This window comes from Medicago truncatula, chromosome 1, assembly GCF_003473485.1.
Source record: "Medicago truncatula cultivar Jemalong A17 chromosome 1, MtrunA17r5.0-ANR, whole genome shotgun sequence".
Classification (NCBI taxonomy): Eukaryota; Viridiplantae; Streptophyta; class Magnoliopsida; order Fabales; family Fabaceae; genus Medicago; species Medicago truncatula.
In genome coordinates, this window is record NC_053042.1 from 28,499,537 (window position 1) to 28,518,825 (window position 19,289).

Sequence of the window (19,289 nt, forward strand, 5' to 3'; positions counted from 1 at the left end):
ACTATTTAAGTAGTATCGCTTTGGTCCCTTAATTAAAATTCGATTTATTTTGGTCTATTAATTTGTCTATGTTACACATTTTAGTCCTTTATGTTAGTTTTAATTCAAAAACGTTAGATTTTCTTCATTTTCTTCAGAAATTTTCTGGGATTCTTGTTGTTGAAGGGTGATGGAGATGATATGAAGATGAAAAAGAGGAGAAGAAGGTGAAGAAAATCTAACGTTTTTGAATTAAAACTAACGGAAATGACCAAAATGTGTAACAGAGAGAAGTTAAGAGACCAAAATAAATTGAATTTTAATTAAAGGACCAAAGTGATACTACCTAAATAGTTAAGGGACCAAAAATATAATTTAGCCAAAAAAATATAATGAATGAGTTTTTTATTTTATTTTTTATAGAAGTCCTAATGAATGGGTTCACTCCCTTATAAAGTTGCAGGTTTAACTCGTTTCATCAATATGAGAATTTTATGGTGGATAATTTGTAAATACTTTGACTATCGAAAGAAATTGAATTAATTGGAGCTTAATATTATTTATTTTTAGTAAAACAAAACAGCCATAAAATGTCAACCAATAAAAACTCATAAAATAACTATAAAGTCTAGCATTAATAATTGAGGTTGACTACCTTGATTAAAAACAAAATTAGACCAAATTGTTTTTTAACATAATTTTAGATAACATTTTCATCTTTGTTTTATATATTTTATCAATGTTAACAATGTTATCCATATTTACAAAAAAAAATAAAAAATCCACAACCTCATCAAACCCATATAGCAAACTCAAATCCTCATAAAGAAAAATAAAAAAAAACTTCAAGGTGCATTAAAAATAGTTCCATAAACTCATTTCATTCAAGAAATCATCCATAATCCAAAAGATTTTGTATGAAACTTTTTCTAGCTTTATTAGTCATTAACGAATAGATTTGATCACCAAAAGAAAACCTAAAACGAAAAAATAAAAAAACAAAGTCAGAAACGAATGGCAAAAGAAACATCAAATATATGAGGGAGAAACAACGAACGAAGGCACACAAAGAGGGGAAGATGACAATGGAGGAGTGATTGTTGGTGGTTTGAGTTCATTGTTGCCTCTTCTCTTATAAAGAAAACCTTTCTAAATCATGTCTTCTCAATTCTCACACTCCTTCTCAATTCTCATATCAATCCTATTCATATTTTAATTATTAATTGAATAAACCAAGAAAAAAAACATTGAACCAGTTCTTTTGGTAAACAAATCCTCATTTGGAAAAAGTAGTATTATTTTTCAAAATATAAAGGAAAGTATTGAACCGCCTAGTTAGGTAAAAACCATTGGTTCCTCGGTTTTGACTGGTTCGCATCGCTTTTGATTGGTTTGTTTGCAAGGACGACCCAAAAGCCTCACCGGACCAGTAAGCCCACCTTTAGTTCGATCCAATTTTTAATACATTTGTGTATAATGAATGAACATCATAATCTAATAGTAAGTCAACGTTCATGCACGACGCACAACATATTTTACTTGTGCACCGAAGTTTGCGCCTATAACCTAAATCTTTTATTGGGCTTTAAGATTTTGGTTTATATGGCAAGATAGAACACGCACTAGAGAAGGGGTGAATAGCGTTACAAATTTTTTATCGAGTTTTTAGCAAAAGCGAGTTTGAAAACAATTTGACTAATTGGATTTGTGCTTGAAACAATAACAATGACAAAAAAGATGAAGACAATGTAATGAACAATAAGATTTACTATTGAACTGAGAGATTCAAATGCTAAATCTTAATACAATCAATGATTAATAATTCTCACACAATATACAATACTAGACAATTATCAAACCAAACCAAAGAGCAATAAAATCACTATAACTAATGAACATAAAGTATATGTGTTTGATAAATTAACACTAGATTGAATCCAAATGTGATAATTGAATGATTGATTACAATGTTGTGATTATAAGAACTCCTTCAACTACCCTAATTTTTAATTCATATGCAGTCACTCCCCCAATCTTCAAATACCCTTTGAAATTGGTGTTTCTTAAAGTCTTTGAATCTTCAATCACCCATAAAATCCTTGAAGCTCTTCCCTTAAACTCTTCTTTGCTCCGTCCAGTGGTTGGATCCCCTTCAACCCAAGAAGATTAGAAAGAACCTACAATACCCTTGAAGGTGGAAGAATGAAATTACTCAATTCACTTTGGATCCTTGATTCCCAATTAATATCCTTGAAAGCAATCAACTTACAATCCCTATAGCAATCTAGCAATCATGACTCAAAGACCACAATGATTCTAACAAAAAGTGTTTAATCTGAATAACAAATGGAAAATGAGGTTCAGGGATTCTAGAGATAATAGATGCAAATGATTCAGTAGTTTAGGTGTTACGAGGATATGAATATATATACAAAAGGGTGGCAAGATCAAATATTTGGTCAAAAACAACATAATGAATCGACTCACTAAATGTGTGATTCGATTTAGACAGCTAAAGACAAGCAAGCTGAGCCATGAAGATTGATGCGAATCATACTATATTTGAATCGATTCATATGCCCCTAGATGAAGGCTGATACGAGTCAAAGAAGTGTGATTCGATTCACTTAACCAAAAACCAAGCCAGAAGAATTCAATGATACGAAGTAGTGAATCGATTCACAATGATATAATTCAAGGAATCATTAATCAAATCAAAATGAATGAAAAATTGGTAGAAACTTTGAGTGATACGATTCAAAAAAGTGAGAATCAATTCAATTGGCTAGAAAATCGTTTTGACCAAAAACAATGAAGTTTTCTTCATACAATCAACATACTAGACAACAAGGGATCATATGACACACGAGACAAGATTGTTAGTTGTGCTTTAACATGATACTAGGCAATAACAACTAATATCTAAACATCATCAAATTAAAACTATCTACTAAACATCATCAAAACACAAACCTATAACTACACAACTTCATAAGATACTCAAGCATCTTATTCAATCACTTTTAGATTGAATGTCTCAAATAGACTATTTAGTTGATGAACTAAAAGAACACTAAGTTAATCAAAATTATTTTTTAGAGAATTAAAACAAAAAACCTAACATAAATCATTAATATTTGCGAATAGAAAGAAAACTTAAACTATTAAATTTCATCATTCATTGATTTTTTGTCCCACTGGGACTCTTTAATTAGCATCAACTATAGCCATAAAATCCACGTCTAGCTTTAATTTCAACTTTGAGTGATGTATTCTGTTGGAAAAAAAACCTCAAGCGGTATCATGACACAATGCATTATTTTTTTAATAAGTGCACGACACCATCCATGATCATCAATGCTTATATTTCTTGTGTGTGCTATGCTATACATATATATAAATCAACCACTATACTTGCAAAGTCAACTTATGAAATGACTTGTCCCTTTGGCTTAGTGGCATGGTCCTAAAGTTTTTAACTTCAAGGTTTAATTTAATGGTAAAAAAACAGATCTTGAATTTACGAAGTTTTAAGTTCAAGTTTTATTAGAAACTTCTGTCTATGACCGGACATATCATCCATCCACCTTACATTTTCCTCATTAAAAAAATTACTATCTTATTTTACTAAAAAGAAGTTGTTTTAAGAAATTAATTAGGGAACTTCTACGGTACACTTGCTTCAAATATTTACAATTTAACGATTATTTTATGAAATAAAGAGTTATTTATTAATATTTATATTTTATAAGACATCGTTTTATAAGAATAAACATCATTTCATTGTTTATAAGAATCATATTAAATTTTTAACATTTCCTCATAAAAAATAATAAATATTCTTTGTTATATGTAACAAAAATTCAAAAAATGTAAATTTTATTTTGTCGACACTTTCGGTAACTAAGATCTAATTATTGTAATTGTTAATGATAGAAAATAATTCTTTTTCTTTGAAAAAACAACTCCTTTCAATATAAATTTGATGATTTGGTGTACCGGTACACTCAAATTTAGATCTTAGTTATCAAGTAATAAATGTAACCGAAAATTATTAGACTTTGTTACTTATGAATAGAAATTATTTTCTTTGGGAGAGGGATACAATTAAGAAACGATGCCATATTTGACTTCATGTGCACCACACAGGTCCACTGGTAGCATATGTGGATGTCATTGCTTCAAAGTTGGGTCAGGATCCTTTCTTTTGCAATTTTTTTTCTTCATGAAGTAAAGAAAAATTAACTACACAACCATTAGATCAATTTTTTTTTTTTTAGCAAAAGATAATAACATTAATGAGAACATTATCTTCGTTGGACAGCTTAGCTTTACAGGTTGGCTTCTATTTTATCTATTCTTGTTTTGGTACGTTTTTTTTAACAACATTTAGATTTATGAATACGAAATTTACCAAAAGAAAGAAAGACTTATGTATACGAACTTCCTTGCATGTTTTGAGAATTGTGAGCCTTTAAATTCTAAAGTATAAACGTTTCTCTTTCTAATTCTATCGAGACATTGAATTTTAACTTTTCGTGACCATGTTTAAATTTTTATGAAATTTCTGCAATGGATATTTTTCTAATTCACCTTTCACACACGTAATTGTTTTAGTTTTATATCTGTATCTAAACTTCTTTTTAGTCAACCAATTAAATCCCCGTTTAAATAAATCCTTATTTATTACTTCCTCCGATTCTATTTATAAAATAAAGTTGACTTTTTAGATCATTGAATTATGTATGTATCTAGTCAAGAACCTAAACCAAATATATAAATTATTTAATGTATCTAAAAAGTAAATTGTCTCTTGTAAATAGGATCAGAGGTAGTAATTTTGTTACGTCGATAGCAATTTAACCTAATTTTTTCTCGCTTACTTACTTTATTAGGTTTGCAATTATATTTAACCTAACAAATTTCATCTAACAAAATGCATCGCACCAATTTCATTTCTATCCTCTTGCCTTTTTTTTAAGAAAATATTTTTTACACTTATCCTTATTTATTAATTTTGTTATGCAATTTAACTTCATTTTTTCCTGCTCATTTGCTTTATTAGGTTTGCAATTATTTAACCTAAAAAATGCATCGCACCAATTTCATTCCTATCCTCTTGCCTTTTTTTTTTTAAGAAAATATTTTCTACACTTATTTGATGTTGCACATTTGTTCTAGAAACTATGAGCATATCAATGATCACGTTTGATGCCTTCTATTTTATACCTTTTTTTGGCTACCCTAATTTCCATGTAAACTTGGTTATATATACCCGAATTATTGATAGGATTATCGAATTTTCTTTTATAGTATTTTCAGATTTCATACATTTTATGAAGTGTTTTATTTTGTCTACTATATATGGATTATCACGTGTTATTTTTTCACCGTTACCTATTATATATTGCATTTTATTATGCATATGTCAATCTCTTTACAATAAACCCGATCGGAGCACGAGTCAAAATTCTAGTAAAGTCATTATCGATAATGATATGGTTTAAACGGTAAGGATATTGGGTCATTTAAGCACATGGTTAGTAAGATTATTCAGTTGAGGAGAAAATCTACCTTGTGTATTCCATTAAGTTCTTACACGAAGATTAATCATTGTTAAATACGGTAAAAACTTCATTAACATTCCATTTTACCGATAATATGTTTAGCTCACAATGGTTTCTCTCCAATTCTCTTGTCACTAAATGTAGCAACAAATTAAGAGAGATATAATTTTTTTTAGAGAATTGAGAGAGATATATCATGTTTTGCTTATAAATTTCTCGCTTTAATTTAAAAAAAAAATTTAAAAATTATTTACTAGTGATATTTTATCGTTTATGTTATTTTTAATTATATAAATAGTCAGTATTGCCTTCATCAGTTGAAATTATTTTATCCTTCACTGCCTTTGGTCATTCAATTTTAGATAGCCTATAATCCTTAATGAGAGGTTTCCCTCAACAATGCTAGCTGATCAATCGATCACAACCTTTAAGAAACAAACTCAGAATCTTTGTGCGGCTAGGGTTTACGAAAACGTGAGTCACTCTTAATGAAACACAATATTTATAGACCACTTGTATGCAAACATACCTTACAATGTATATTTCGTTTTCATTCAAGTAGAAGGGAAAATTGTATGGTACAATTGTAGGATCGATGATGTTGTGTGAGACAAATTGTTAGGTTATCGAGAACCAACGTGAAAATAAATTAAGTATAACGGAGATATAAATTAAGCATAATAGAGATGATGATCTTGCATTAGATGTATGGTAAGACTACACTAGATATGATTGGAGGGAGGGAGGGAGGGAGAGAGAGAGAGGCAGAGAGAGAGAGAGAGAGAGATCACTCATATTAGAAAAAAAATGATGGAAACTAACTAGACTTAGATTGTTTGAGTATGCAAAAAGAATACTTGTAGATCATGTCATTAGGAAAGTAGATCATATGATAAGCAGTCAAATCATTAGAGACAAATGAAGATCTAACAAACTAAAAAAAGAAACAATTAAACAAGATTTAGATACTAATGAGTTCGATAGAATTAATGTATATGATATAACATAATGATGTCGTTTGATCTATGTAATCAAACTCAATTTAATGTGATAAATCTTGATTGTTGTTGATGTTGCATAAACTACTCATAATATATACAATGACCATCTTTTTCCCAAGTTTGAAATCATCCTTTCTTGAGGAACATAACTTTAAGAAAAATGTTTTGCATACCCTTTGAAGTAAAGAGAAAAAAGAATGATGCAATAACTATAATATGTTGATGATTTGATAAAAAAAAAAACAGAAAGAAAGTGAATATAAATTAATGGTGTGATAGTGTACGAAATAAAGAGATGTCTTTTTTTTTTTTTTACAAAAATAAAACGATATTCATTCAAATTGAAAGCATACATCAGACACAACCACATATTCAATATCGCTGAAAATATAAAAGTGAATATGCAATAAACTCACAACACTAAAGTTAATATACCAAGGTCAAATGCCAACAAATAATATTATAAAGTATAAGTAATCAGAATACCCATGCTTCCGGATCTACAACGTTGACGTCCAAATCATTGATTGAATTTATAATTGACTGAAGTTAATCCATTAAAAAAAACAAAACAAATACTGCAACAAGACACGAAATAAATAACACCACATAAGACGACGTACAACACAACATCACACTCAGACGATATAATCACAAAAAATACAAGATAAACTTGATATATGTGAAAATCATTTATTTATATTAAAAGAAAGGGAAAAAAAGATTCAAATGAGTGATTCTCAGTAAAAAAATGACTCAAAACAACTTCTTTTCAACGAGCGAAAGAGAAAAAAAAAACTTAAAAAAAAATTGAAGTTTCTCTCGTTAAAAAATTTATATTATGTTCAATTATATTATCGTTTTCTCATACAATATGTTACATGTCCCTTCAGGAGCACCTTTTTCCTTCCCCTTAATCCTCCCCTCGATCTTTCTTAACTTTGACTTCTAATTTTGAAGACATTTAGAAATATTAATTAATAATATATTTAAAATACAAATAAATTTAATTCATCTTAAATTGAACTTATACTATTTAGAATAGAAGTATTTTTGATTTATTTATTCAAATTGAGCGGTTGTATATTGCTAATATGTCTATTCTTATGACTAATGAGGACCAATAGCTATAGTCTTAAGTTTTGAAACTCTGAATTTTCCGTCCAAAAAGTTATATCTTTTGTTCTTTTACTAATTAAAATAATCTTGTTTATTTAATTTGAAAGCGTGAATCAAAAAAGATCATGGATGTTTTTGTAGCAATTTTTTTTTGTCATTTTGTTCAGGCCAAGTTCGGCACTTCCTCTTTCCCACTGAGTTTCATTTGAATGCATATGGTGTGAGTATGACAAGTGACGATAGTAACAACAACATCTAATATTTTCTATTCTTTCAAAAAAAAAAAATCTAATATTTTCTATTGTGACTTTTTAAATGTTTAGTTGTTATCAGCATTTAAGTTATCGTCCTACCCACCCATATACCTTTCATATAACTAAGACAATTAACTCAAATCCCAGAAGAACAATTTTTATTTGAATTTAGTGTTTGGTTTTATGTACTCAATCATTTTCTCTCATTATAATTTTATTGTTTACAATTTTTCGTATAAATTTTTCATTTTAAAATGTCAAAATATTATTAAATATTTTTTATAATGTACTATTATTCATAGTATATTCGTCTAGTAATTTCATTATATTATCAATCATTTAATATTTTTTTTTTAATTTTGTACAAAATATTAATATTTTAGTTTTAACACATAAGATTGATTATCATGTTATCAGTGCGACATATCCAACAACCTACCGTTGATGATTAATCTTTATTTGATAATTTAAGTGACCATCTTTAGTGCGGTCTTCTCCTCTTCAAACTATATTTATCTTTAATCTACTTTCAAACAAAACATTAATTAAGGAAAATGTTTATAGTTTCAGTCGGACCAATCTTCAACATTATTTTATTCTAGAAATTGACAAAATCAATTACTTTAGTTTTATTTTTTTTTGTCAAATTTTTTTTTTTAAAGAAGTTAAAATGGAATATAATAACCAGAAACTTAGTCTCTCAAACACAAGATGTGAAAAAGAAGAGCTAAGAAGAGTGTCTGTTACATGAGGTTACCAAAAAGAAATTAAGCATTACAGCCACAAAAAGGCACGCTAAAAACACAAAAAGAGATTGAAAATTAAAACTGAACTCCCAAATATAAAAAAGGGGATGAAGCCACCACATATGACGATTAAAAGCAAAATTAAGGTGATTTGCGTTGAACCACCGGAAGGATTGAAGTTTAATTTCAAATAGACTCTGCCTTTTATGTGAAGACCCTAGCATTCCTTTCACGCTAAGTAATCCAAACACAAGAAAGGCGGATCAAATAAAAAACTTAGATGTTGATACTTTAGTTATTCATAATACATACATGATGATACTTTTTAATTTTGAAGCGATATAAATGATGAATGTCTACATTTATATATAATATCATATAATCTTGTTTGTAATAAAGACACATAATATTTTGTCCAAAAATAAATAAATATAGAAAGAAGAAGAAAAAAGAACTTGCTTAAAAAAAAAAAAAGAACTCTATATACTATCCCCTCAAAAAGAAAATATCGCTGACCAAAAAAAAGGGCAATCGATATTCGATTATTCTCCCTAAGATACTTACGTAAATTTCACACTGAAAACGTAGCACCCACATGTTATAATTTGTTTATAGAAACAACTTTCCACAGTTCCATGTTTAAAATGTTTCCATATATACACGTTTCGAATGGATATACCAAGCCACACACTCAACTTGTGAAATATGGTGTGTTAGAAACAAAGAATGTTTTTAAGGGACTTATGTTGATGTGATTATCATTGTTCAAATGATATAAATGTCTATTGTTAATTTCTAGAATATTAGTGCGATTTTGTTAATTGGAGGTCTAAATCGGCATCATATATATGATGTTCATGGACCTATCTCGTGGCTACTATAAGTTTGATGTCGACGCAGCAGATCCGATAGAGGGGGTAAGTGGAAAATTGGTGTTGTTAATGTTGTGTGAGATACTGATGGTGTCGTGGCTGTGGCTAGCTGCATGCAAGTTCTTTTATTATCCAATTCAAAGGTAGCTGAAACTTTAGCTATGCGGTAGAGTTTGAGATTTGCAAAAGATATGTATTTAATGTATCTTGTAGCGGAGTCAATGTTTCAAATGTAGTCTTGGCGCTAAATACTCATCAACAATCATCTTCCTGGCTACGTTGGCTATATTTTTAGGGATTATATTAATTTTAATGTTTGTTTTCATAACATTTTTTTTTTGCATGTTATGCCCAAAACCAACCATGCAGCCCATTATTTTGCTCGATATGCTCTTTATCCGGATTGCAAGTGGATCTCGATTGTTTTCTCTTGCAAATAAGTATTTTAATAAGTTGTATGAGGAAATCGGGTATCCTTGTTGTATGAGGATCTTGATTGTGTTGGGACATGAAGGGAAATCGGGGAACTGTCCACATCGAGGCTAGAACAACCATACTAGCGAGAGAGACACCACACTCTTACACAAAACCTTAAGACAATGAGTTTATGAGTTCTCTTACTTATAATATGTTCAACCTTTACTTTTCTATCCGATATGGGACATATAACTCACACTTGCACACAACATATTGCATCTTTGAGGTGGATACAATCGTCGGTGGTGTATCCATGACACTTGTGAAACCTACAATACTTGCTTTTATCTACTCTGTCCTTAGGTACAATGATTTTGGAAATTTTGTAGCTCCTACTTTGAATTCAGCAACGACATACTCAGAAAGGATGCAATCTCTCGAAGCAAAAAATGGGGTATTCTTAATGAAATGACCAGTAAGTCCTCAAATGTCTTTTTGAGGCTTGTCCTCCTTGTGTGTCTCTTGGTTGTTCCTTTTGGATGATTCAACTCGAGGGTCGTCATGCTTGGATTTTCAATCATCTGCAACATTGATCTTCTCATCGTACCTGATGCATGTCTTCTCATCGACTTTTGGCTAAAGACATCTTTCTAGTAAATACAACTTAATTAATTGCTTCGCACACTCTTTAGACTTAACCTACTCCCTTGTTGAACCTTTCAATCTAGTCTTGAAGCGGTTAATTTTTTTCTTGAAATATGGACTAAAGGTCACCATGATTTTTTGCTGTATCCTCAATGCTGTGAAGTGCGCGGTGAACTTTCATCATAGTTCCTCCCATGAATCAAAAGATTCTCTATGTAAGATATTACACTAGGTCACCACACCTTTTTCCAAGGTGGTGGAGAACAATCCTCAGTTCACAACTCCTCACATCTTTTTGTAGTCGTAGATGGGCTTAATGTCTGCAAATGAGAAAGAAAGGGAGTTTTGGGTTAGATTGATTCAACCTTGAAGGATTTTGGGAGTCCTCTTGTATATTCCAAGATGATGAGATTGTTGGAGTGATCTAGGTTAATGTTTCACTACGACTTACTCACTACTACAATCCTTATTATAAGAATTAAGAAGAAAATCATCAATATCAATATAATCATTAATTATTGTAACTTTTTAAATATTTTTCCACGCACGCCCTTATAGAAGATTGTGAAATTCCTTAAAAAAAGAAGAAGATTGTGAAACATTAAATTCAACTATAATATTAAAGAGAGACACTTCCTTCTATCATGTCTATGCTGTGCTCATTCAAAATATTAAGGACCTGCTGAATTCAAGAAATTACTCTATTCATCACTCGCTCAGAGAGGGTAATCATTGTGTGGACTTTATGGCGAAGCTAGGAGCTACAACAGATGTTGATTTAACTGTCTACTCATCTCCTCCTGAAGACCTGCTGTCGCTGCTTTTGACAGATGAGATGGGAACTTTGTTCCTTAGGAACTAGCTGTTTCTGTTTTCCTTTCTATTTCTGTTTCATTTTTTTTTTTTTAGCCGTGTAACAAAAAAAAAACTATAATATTAAAGAGACAAATATTAAATGAGAGATATAAAAATATTTTAAATAATAGTAATTATACTTTAAAAACTTTGACATTTTCTTATAAACATAACCAAAATTTTGTTTAACAATATTCTTATAATAAAAACCGGAATATTTGCAAAAACCTCATATTACCTTACTTTTTTAACACCGCACCATGTTAAAATTGGATCGTTTAATTCCTTTTTTGCATTAGTGGTAGGTGCACCTTTTATAAACTCTTGATAGATTTTACATCTTTTTACCTAGGATTTGGATCTCGTGAAAAATATGAACCAAAAAACCATGGAGGAAATACGCAAAGAACCTAATGCAAGAAAGGGACAAACTTGAAGGGCAGCAAGAAAACAAACAGAAGAGTATTAAATTATTAATCTAACCAAAGGCATGCCAACCAAATTCGACATTCAAACCTAACCAGAAGATAATATTGCCAACCTAACCTAAAAAATTTAATTGGATTATTTTAAAAAAATTATTCAGAAACGGTCACCGTTCTATGCATATGAAATGCATCAGCATGTATTAAATATTGTCATAAATTTGGAGCTTTAGGCTAGCAAGGTGGACCAAAAAGGTTGCATAAATGATCTTGTATGTTTCTTTATTATTTTTGTATCGTTCAATAATTTTTAAATTAAATAGAATAAAAAGAAAGAAAACCTCATTTTTTGTCCTATTTCTTTTATGAGGACTTATCCTTTTAGGTTTTGAGTGAGATATGCATGATTCTTAACAAAGCATTGACATAAACATATATTTTTTTTCGTTACATTGACATAGACATAGGATACAACACCTATACGAATATATTGATATCAACAATAATTTGAGAAATGAATTAATAGAATGTAATTACACGTATTAATGTCATATTGAAGACTAATGTATGTCGGATACTAGATAGATCTTCAATTAGATTCATCATTGCAATCATCATTTCCCTCTATGGTTCTATATAAACAACAAGTATTTCTAAAAGATAAAAGAATTCCTATTTTACAGAATTAATTTCTAAAATAATCTCCCTCTATATAAAAATTTGCTCCATAATTATTTCTAAAATAATTTCTAAAAAATGGGAAACAAAGTTAACTTCATTGATTGTCTTTGTTGTTCTCAAAGGTGTGCCATAGCGATATAGGTTGGAATTCAAGATTAGAAAATCGTTCTTCTCCCTTTTGTTTTTCTCATTCCTTTAATTGAGCGTGAGTTAACTCACACTCGACATTTTTCACGTGAGTTAACTCATGATAACACTTTTAAGATCGGTTGAACCAGCTTAAAAAATTAGTGAACCGATCTTAAAAGTGACATCGTAAATTAACAGACGTTGAAAAATGCCCATCGTAAGTTAACTTACGCTGCATTAAGAGAATGGGCAAAAACAAAAAGGAGATGAACAATTTTCTCAAAATTATTTTTGTTTTGGACTACCTCAAAGCTCCAAATTTACATTTTAAACTTCTTAACAAATGTCTTTAGATCATTCGTTAACATATTTCCCTTAAGTTAAAAAGCAAATTAAATGTTGACTCATACTCATACCACCAAAGCATTCTAAAGAAGAATATTCATAACTTGAATTGATAGGCGCACCAAAGTTGGAATGGGGAATAAAATCAGTGTAACCAAATTCTCGTGGCTTAGATGGGCCAGCCAATGAGGTGTGTTGGGTTGGCATATATTTTAATTTTCACATATTTTTTTTCTTCTTTTTTCACAATATTTTTAACTTTTCATACATTCCCTAAACTTTGATTTCAATATATAGATCTTGTTACGTGTAATCAAATCGTTCACAAGAATTATATAAACTTACTTTAACAACATAAACAATTAAAAGAAGAATAATGGGAAAGTTTTTTAAGAGGTTGAATTTGTTTGACCATCAAATATTGAACATAGACATAATGATAGTTTGCTAGTGGGTTGGAAGATGGCAAGGCTTGTTGAGAGGTCCACACATTTCATTCCACTTTGTTTTTCAATCCTTTCTTGCGTTTTTGAAGGATTTGTAAGAAATTATGCCTTTCCATTTCACGACATATTCCTTTACTCATCTCCTTATGGGTTACATTTGCTCATTGATTCAACTTCCACCTGTGTGACAAGATGAGAGGAATGTAGTACCACATATCCTTAACATGTCAGATACAAGATCACTTATGTTCCACTAACTGCATGTTTGGATGGACGTCTGCAAATCACGTTTTGCTTAAAATCATGGTAAAAAATCACTTTAACGTCGAAGCATCAATTTCCAGCTTCTTAAAATCACGACAGATTTATATCGTAAAATGTGCAGATGTGCTTTTGCTTCATCAAACGCCACTTCAAACAAGCACTAAAGCAACACCTTTAAAGTGTTATTTGAATGAGATAATTGAAAATTCTAAAGAAATGAAAACACTGCATGTACCATGGAAAAACAAGAAGCTACTATTTATAGCATTAGCAAAACACACGTCCATGGCTCCCCACCGTGATTCAAAACTGACCAAACAGCTTAAATGTTTCTACTATTTTTGTTGGTTTGAATGAAATATAAGTTTTTTTTATTCATAAACTTTATTGGATTGTTTTTATGACATTCAAAAAGAGGGACCAATTTTATTATATGAAAATTGAAGGATCAATTTAGAAAATTTAAACATTTATAGTGAGCAATTTGCAACTTTAAAAATATTATAGGGGGTTAATTTATAAAGTTTGAAAATATAGGGATCAATGCCTAAATTTTTGAAAAATATAAGAACAAATTTGCATAATTTAAAAGAATTATTAGGACCACTTGGAGATTCACAGTAAAGAAGAAGTTTCAATTTTTTTTTTGTTTTGTTTTTAAGAGGTATTTGAATTTTCTTAAATATAATTCTTTTTGTCAAATAATCTAGTACTGGTACAAATTTTACCTTTAAGACGAATAATTAGAAAATCTAAAATTCGAACGGCCATGCATATTTCAATGCATGTTCCTAACATACTCTTGGGGACTTCTTTAACAAAATACTTCATAAAATATCATCGTTTTAAAAATTCTTCCAATTTCTAATATAAACAATAGAGTTGAATTATTTTCTAAAATTACACTGCCTCATAAAATTTTATCATCCAAACATATTCGCAAACTTAATTTAATTTTTTTTTGAATTTTTTCACATATTCTCTCCACCATAAATAATCTTATTCGAAGGACTGTTAGACACTAAATATAGACATCTTTCACGAATTCCAACCTACACCAGTCTTTTTCTTCACACAATCTAGTAAATGAACTTTTCATTGTGTGCATGTAACAAAAGTAAAAAAGACCATCGAATTTATTTTTGAAATTTGAAATCGAGACAAGAAGCCATAATGGGCATGTATGTGTTTTGTCTCTGCTGCCACTGTGCCTCTAAAGGGAATATGAGTTGACATGTTATTGTAATGTATCTTTGAGTAATTGGCAAAAGAAAAGGGACATTGTGACTCAAGTAACCAAACATGTGATAAGGGACCTTTTTGCGCTGACCAAGTTGGAAAAGGGAAGGAAATAAGGCTCACAAACTTTCCACATCCACCAGGAATAAGAGTCATGATTGGCTATGTAGAAGTTAAAGATTACATTTAATAAAGTGGCAGACCACAATATATAGTATAGTTAATATGAGTGATCTAAAAGCATGTAACACATTTTAGAGGATGCTTCATGTCTGTGACCATCAATTACTCATAGCCAAAAAGAACTAGAGCCTCAAAATATATCAAGCATGCATTTGAACCACAATTTGAAAAAGAGTTATATCATACCATATTTGACACTCTTCTTTTATAGCCCAAACAAAAAATAGGGACATCATTTTTGAAATAACAAAACAATCCACAAAAATGGATGGCAATTGTAAAAAAACTTTCTTGAAACAAACACATGATATTATAAAATTCTTCCTCTTCTAATTGTGTTAATTATTAACTACAAAATTACTTTATCTTCTAAAGTTATGAGGGGTACTATTTGCCCTAATTTTTGTTAGATTAAATCACATGATTAAATCAAGTAATTAAACTCAAGTGATTAATGAACTCCTGTTAAAAGCGAATTAATCGGGATAACTCAAGCTCAAATTCTGACTATTATAATTTTTTTTTTATCAAACTTACTTAATCACGATAACTCAAGCTCTAATTCCGACTATTATATATATATATATATATATATATATATATATATATATATATATATTATTAAACTTTACTTATATTTCGATGAAACTCTGACTTACCATTTCTTTAGGAATCAATGGGTTAAGAAAAAACCCCAATTAATAATATGGTATGCTTGAAACAAACACATAATATTATAAAATTCTCCCTCTTATAATTGTGTTAATTATTATCAACTATAAAATTACTTTATCTTCCAAAGTTATGAGGGTTACTATTTGCCCTAATTTTGGTTAGATTAAAATCACATAATTAAACTTAAGTGATTAATGAACTCTAAGTATGCTTGACTATACATTCAATTGATTATAGAAAGGGAAGATGGTGTATATTGACCTGATCACAACCTGGTGAGTGGAAGATTTGTATATCGTGGATCATGAAAAAGAGAACAAACTCATGTGATAAACATGTATCAATTATTATGAGCCGAGTAACTTGGGACCAGTCTAGTTAGGACTGATTATGATCCAGTAGCTATCTACAAGGGACGGTGGGAAAGATATACATACCATGCAAAGGGATTCTTGACTTCCCAAAAATACCCTCGTGAGCTTCTACTTGCCATGAAAAGTGCGATGAAAATTGACAACCTAGTGTCTATCAGCCAAATACCATGCAACTTAGAAGGAAGTTTTCTATACTATAAAAATATACAGTAATATATGTAAGGATTTGACAGCAATTTCTCACCAATTCAGATAAGAAACGGATAATTCGTATCATTTATGGATCGGAATAACCCAATTGGGTTGGTTTGATGGTGTTAGTTTGAGACCTTGAAGCATGCCCTTTTAAACGTATCCGATTCTTCCTGATGCCATTTTCGGTGGGTTAGGTTGACTTTTTCAAGAAAAGAGTTATCCCATGCATGGTGCTTGTGCATGCTTGACCTTTTCCATAAAAAATGCAAGGCTCATTGTCATAGCTAGAGGCATACCTTTTAGAACATAACAACAATTGTGGTAGAAAAATGAAACAATGCCATTATTTCCATAGACTCAATACGAGAAACACCCCCTAAATAACTCAAACGAGGAACCTCATATGGTTCACGTGCTAGATTAAGTATTTGATGTTGGATATTGTTAAGCTCAACCAAAGTCACAATAAAACCATGCTTTTCAATGGAATTAGCTTGCATTTGTAAGGACTGATATAGTGTATCTACCTTTGTTATGTGCAACGATAATGCACCACTGGCAATGCTATCCATGAACAGGATTCTTTATACCAATTAGCTATTCCAACTTTCTCAATACAAAATGCCAGAAATGGATTGTACAGCACTAGTACAACCATTTCATCAGATTTTTTTTTTTAAGAAAATGCTAATGATTGTCCTAACTCTTTAACGATATGTAATATAGTAAGTTTTTATGGAAATTTAAGCATTGGAAATTCAAGTATTTGAATTTTTAAAAAATAATTTATTAATTAAGAATCCTTAAAGAATACTCTTAGAACACTCGTTAGCGAAACTCGTATATTTATATATGTTTAGCAAATATATTGAAAACGCAATCTTCTGTTAATATGCAATAAATGCAAGGGACAACAAATTAATGCAGTGTATGGTTTCACGTTTTTATCACGGTTCACGCTTCCCAATGTTACTTTTACCGTGACTTTATGAAGCTGAAAATTCCAGCTTTTGCCTAGACGTGCGTTTTTTTTGGCTTTGCACCGGTATTCCAAACACATACTAAAACATGTTACTGAATTAGGAGGTTCACCACAATGATATCAAGTTACCTCACACACGAAGACGTCTAATCCAATTGAAATTCGGATTTATTGCTGCAAACATATGTTTTTAGTTTTTACATATGCACAAGTCAGAGATGAAACCATGAATTAGATAGTTAAGAAACTCAAACATCTACCACTTATATCATACTATATCAAGATAGACTATTATTATTTTTTAAATATGTTTTGCCACACAATATTTAGAGCAGGTTTGTTGAACTATATATTTCTTTTGGATATGATTGAGCAATATATATATTTTTACGAAATAAAGTTTAGACGAATTGGGCTTCAAGGGCTCATCATGATCATGACAGACCTTAAGGATCAAAGAACGTTAATATGAGAGAACTTATAGATCACTCATAAAAGAGGTTCTCACGCTGATAACAAAAATTGAACTTACAACCAGGGCCAGCCCAAGACATAGGCCGGGGGTGTGGCAGCCTAGCACCTATACCTGTAAAGGCCCAATTTCTTTTTATACGGAGGGGGTTTATATAGAAATACTGGGTTTAAATGTGGTATAAATAGTAATAACCACAAAGAGGGCCGAAATATTTACCAGACTTAAGACCATCAGCCATTTCACTTTTTTTTTTACAACCCAGCAGCCTTTCATTTTCACACCCTCAACCCAGAATTTTCACCCCCCAACATTTCATTAGCCAAATCTTAAAATTTAGAAGCAACGTAACACGTAAAAGGCAAAATATCTACTCCTTCCTATAGACCAAATTTGTTTTTTTATTTTGAGGATTTTTTTTGGTGTTCTAGATTGAATTTAACATGAATTTTTACTGAGATTTCATAATATAATATGACTTTCATCATAAACGTTTCATGTTTTGGACAACAAATTTGGTCTTGTTGTAATTTTTGATAATTAACATATCATTTTCTATTGACAAATGATAAAAGGTTTTCATGTTACTGTGATAATAATGAAGTTCTTTGAGAATATATAGAGGTAATAAATCAATTGAATCATCAAATTTGAGGATTGTCATGACAATCCTATGTACAACAAGACGTAATATTCTAATTGTTGTTGATTGGTGGGTGAATTTGGAGTCAACAATTTAGCGATGTTCGCGGTGCAGTTTGGTTTGGTTTTGAGCCAATTAGAGGGATGGGGTCCTTGGTGGATGGAGCTTTGTTTTAGGATTTTAAGTGGCGGAGATTTTTTATTTTTGATTCGGAGCTTAGACTTTTTGGAGATTTTAGATAGGTGTGTGCCAAATTAGCGATGAAGAAGATAATTAAGTGGCTTTGGTCAATTGATCAATAATGCAAGGTGGGCTAGGCTAGTTTTACACCCACAAAGGTTCAAACTTTTGGTTGGCAACTTTTTCTTTACAAACCTCCAAAACGAAGGAATTTATGAAAGATGGGTATTCTTTGAAACGAGGGTTCGACGGATTGTGTTTGGTATGTGGGATTGATAGAAGAGGACGATCATCTTTTTTTGTAGGTGTGGTCTGCTGGATTGGTTTGTTATCATATTTTCTACTCCTCCTCTAATTTCAAGTATAAAAAAGGCTAATGTTAATTCGACAGACAATGGTCTAGAAAATTTGGGAGGCGAGGAATATAATTATCTTTTCTGGCAAGAATCTAAAGATTGAGGAATTAGTCGATGATATAAGAGTTACCTCTTGGTGATGGCTTCTAGCTAGGAGAGAATGGGGACCTTGCATGCTTTAGATCTTTTTGTTTCTTGTTAGGTTGAGTACCCCTTGTACTTCTCTCATTTGATTATAAATAATT